The sequence below is a fragment of the Arachis ipaensis genome, chromosome B8 (genome assembly GCF_059453495.1).
Source record: "Arachis ipaensis isolate K30076 ecotype BB chromosome B8, ASM5945349v1, whole genome shotgun sequence".
Lineage (NCBI taxonomy): Eukaryota > Viridiplantae > Streptophyta > Magnoliopsida > Fabales > Fabaceae > Arachis > Arachis ipaensis.
Genome location: NC_142443.1, coordinates 50,953,218 through 50,956,733, shown reverse-complemented (window position 1 = coordinate 50,956,733; position 3,516 = coordinate 50,953,218). Strand labels below are relative to the sequence as shown.

General features: G+C 32.9%; 1 non-coding gene across 1 annotated transcript; it reads right to left on the bottom strand.

Moving 5' to 3' along the window:
• Positions 1-3,408: 3,408 nt before the first annotated feature.
• Positions 3,409-3,516, bottom strand: LOC148548055 (small nucleolar RNA R71). The gene has a single exon (XR_015897368.1). It is a non-coding gene; the product is annotated as a small nucleolar RNA R71 (small nucleolar RNA).

Genomic DNA, 3,516 nt, shown 5'->3' with positions numbered 1-3,516 from the left:
CATAGATTAAGGTGTGGAGCTCTGCTGTTCCTCATGAATTAATGCAAAGTACTACTGTTTTTCTATTCAATTCAACTTATTCCGCTTCTAAGATATTCATTCGCACTTCAACATGAATGTGATGAATGTGACAATCATCATCATTCTCCCACGAACGCGTGCCTGACAACCACTTCCGTTCCACCTTAGATTGGATGATTATCTCTTGGATCTCTTAATCAGAATCTTCGTGGTATAAGCTAGATTGATGGCGGCATTCATGAGAGTCTGGAAAGTCTAAACCTTATCTATGGTATTCCGGGTAGGGCTCTGGGATTGAATGACTGTGACGAACTTCAAACTCGCGAGTGCTGGGCGTAGTGACAGACGCAAAAGGAGGGTGAATCCTATTCCAGTATGATCGAGAACCTCAGATGATTAGCCGTGCTGTGACAAAGCATTTGGACCATTTTCACAAGAGGATAGGATGCAGCCATTGACCACGGTGATGCCTCCAGACGATTAGCCATGCAGTGACAGCGCATCGGACCATTTTCCAGAGAGGATGAAAAGTAGCCATTGACAATGGTGATGTCCTTACATAAAGCCAGCCATAGAAAGGAGTAGGACTGATTGGATGAAGACAGCAGGAAAGCAGAAGTTCAGAGGGACGAAAGCATCTCTATACCTTTATCTGAAATTCTCACCAATGATATACATAAGTGTTTCTATCTTTATTTTCTGTCTATCTATTATTTATTTTCGAAAACTCCATAATCAATTATTATCCGCCTGACTGAGATTTACAAGGTGACTATAGCTTGCTTCATACCAACAATCTCCGTGGGATCGACCCTTACTCACGTAAGGTTTTATTACTTGGACGACCCAGTGCACTTGCTGGTTAGTTGTATCAAAGTTGTGAATGAAAAACGATTTATTAAGACGTGCGTACAGAGTTTTTGGCGCCGTTGCCTGAGATCACAATTTCGTGCACCAAGTTTTTGGCACCGTTGCCGGAGATTATTTGAGTTTGGACAACTGACGGTTTATCGTGTTGCTCAGATTGGGTAATTTTCTTCTTATTTTATTTTCAAAAAACTTTTTCAAAAAATTTTTCTTTGTTTTCATTTTTCTTCAAATAAATTTTCGAAAAAAAAATGTTTTCAAAAATATATTTTTCTTTAGAGTTTTTAAGAATGAATTCTAGTGTTTCATGATGAATTGTTGAATCCTGGCTGGCTGTAAAGCCATGTCTAAATTCGTTTGGACTAAGGCTTCAACTAATCACTTCAATGCATGTAATTCCATACTAAAGCTTGGCTGGCTATTAAGCCATGCCTAACCCTCAGATTGGAGCATTAGACTAAGAGTGAAAGATTCCTGGAATTCATATTAAAAATTTTGAAATCCTTATTTTTCTTTTTCAAATGATTTTCGAAAAATATAATACAAAAATCCAAAAAAAAAAAAAATTAATAAAATCATAAAAAATTAAAAATATTTCATGTTTCTTGTTTGAGTCTTGAGTCAAATTGTAAGTTTGGTGTCAATTGCATATTCATTTTGCATTTTTCGAAAATTGCATTCATACATTGCATTCATCATGATCTTCAAGTTGTTCTTGATAAACCTTCTTGATTGATCTTCATATTTTCTTGTTTTGTGTCTTTTCTTATTTTTCATGTGCATTTTTGCATTCATAGTGTCTGAACATGAAAGATTTCTAAGTTTGGTGTCTTGCATGTTTTCTTTGCATTGAAAATTTTTCAAAAATATGTTCTTGATGTTCATCATGATCTTCAAAGTGTTCTTGGTGTTCATCTTGACATTCATAGCATTCTTGCATGCATTCATTGTTTTGATCCAAAATTTTCATGCATTGCATCATTTTCATGTTTTTTCTCTTTCATCATTAAAAATTCAAAAAATCAAAAAAATATCTTTCCTTCTTTCTCTCATAAATTTCGAAAATTTGGATTGACTTTTTCAAAAATTTTTAAAAATTCAATTGTTTCTTATGAGTCAAATCAAATTTTAAATTTAAAAATCTTATCTTTTTCAAAATCTTTTTCAAAAATCAAATCTTTTTTATTTTTCTTATTTATTTTCGAAAATTTTAAAAATATTTTTCAAAAATCTTTTTCTTAATTTTATCTCATAATTTTTTAAAATATCATCAACAACTAATGTTTTGATTCAAAAATTTCAAGTTTGTTACTTGTTAAGAAAGATTCAAACTTTAAGTTCTAGAATCATATCTTGTGATTTCTTGTGAATCAAGTCATTAATTGTGATTTTAAAAATCAAATCTTTTTCAAAACTAATTTCAATCATATCTTTTCAAAAATATCTTTTTATCTTATCTTTTTCAAAATCATATCTTTTTCAAAAATTTGATTTTAAAATATCTTTTCTAACTTCTTATCTTCTTATCTTTTCAAAATTGATTTTCAAATTTGTTTCAACTAACTAACTAACCGTTTTGTTTGTTTCTTATCTTTTTCAAAACTACCTAACTAACTCTCTCTCTCTAATTTTCGAAAATATCTCCCTCTTTTTCAAAAATTCTTTTTAATTAACTAATTATTTTAATTTTTTATTTTAATTTTATTCCTAATTTTCGAAAATTACTAACCTTTTTCAAAAACTAATTTCGAAAATCACTAACCATTTTTCAAAAATAATTTTCGAAAATCCTCTTCCTCTCTCATCTCCTTCTATTTATTTATTCATCTACTAACACTTCTCTTCATCTCACATCTCTGCTCTCCTCACCCTTGTGTTTCTTTCTTTACATTACATTCTTTTCTTCTTCTACCCACACAGGGGAACCTTTATACCTGGATAAAAAGGATCCATATTATTATTATTTTTCCGTTCCCTCTTTTTCATATGAGCAGGAGCAAGGACAAGAATATTCTTGTTGAAGCAGATCCAGAACCTGAAAGGACTCTGAAGAGGAAACTAAGAGAAGCTAAATTACAACAAACCAGCAAGCACCTTTCAGAAATTTTCGAACAAGAAGAGGAGATGGCAGCCAAAAATAATAATAATGCAAGGAGGATGCTTGGTGACTTTATTGCACCCAATTCCAATTTACATGGAAGAAGCATCTCCATCCCTACCATTGGAGCAAACAATTTTGAGCTGAAACCTCAATTAGTTTCTCTGATGCAGCAGAGCTGCAAGTTTCATGGACTTCCATCTGAAGATCCTTTTCAGTTCTTAACTGAATTTTTGCAGATCTGTGATACTGTTAAGACTAATAGAGTAGATCCTGAAGTCTACAGGCTCATGCTTTTCCCTTTTGCTGTAAGAGACAGAGCTAGAGTATGGTTGGACTCTCAACCCAAAGATAGCCTGAACTCTTGGGATAAGCTGGTCACTGCTTTCTTAGCCAAGTTCTTTCCTCCTCAAAAGCTGAGCAAGCTTAGAGTGGATGTTCAAACCTTCAGACAGAAAGAAGGTGAATCCCTCTATGAAGCTTGGGAGAGATACAAGCAACTGACCAAAAAGTGTCCTTCTGACATGCTT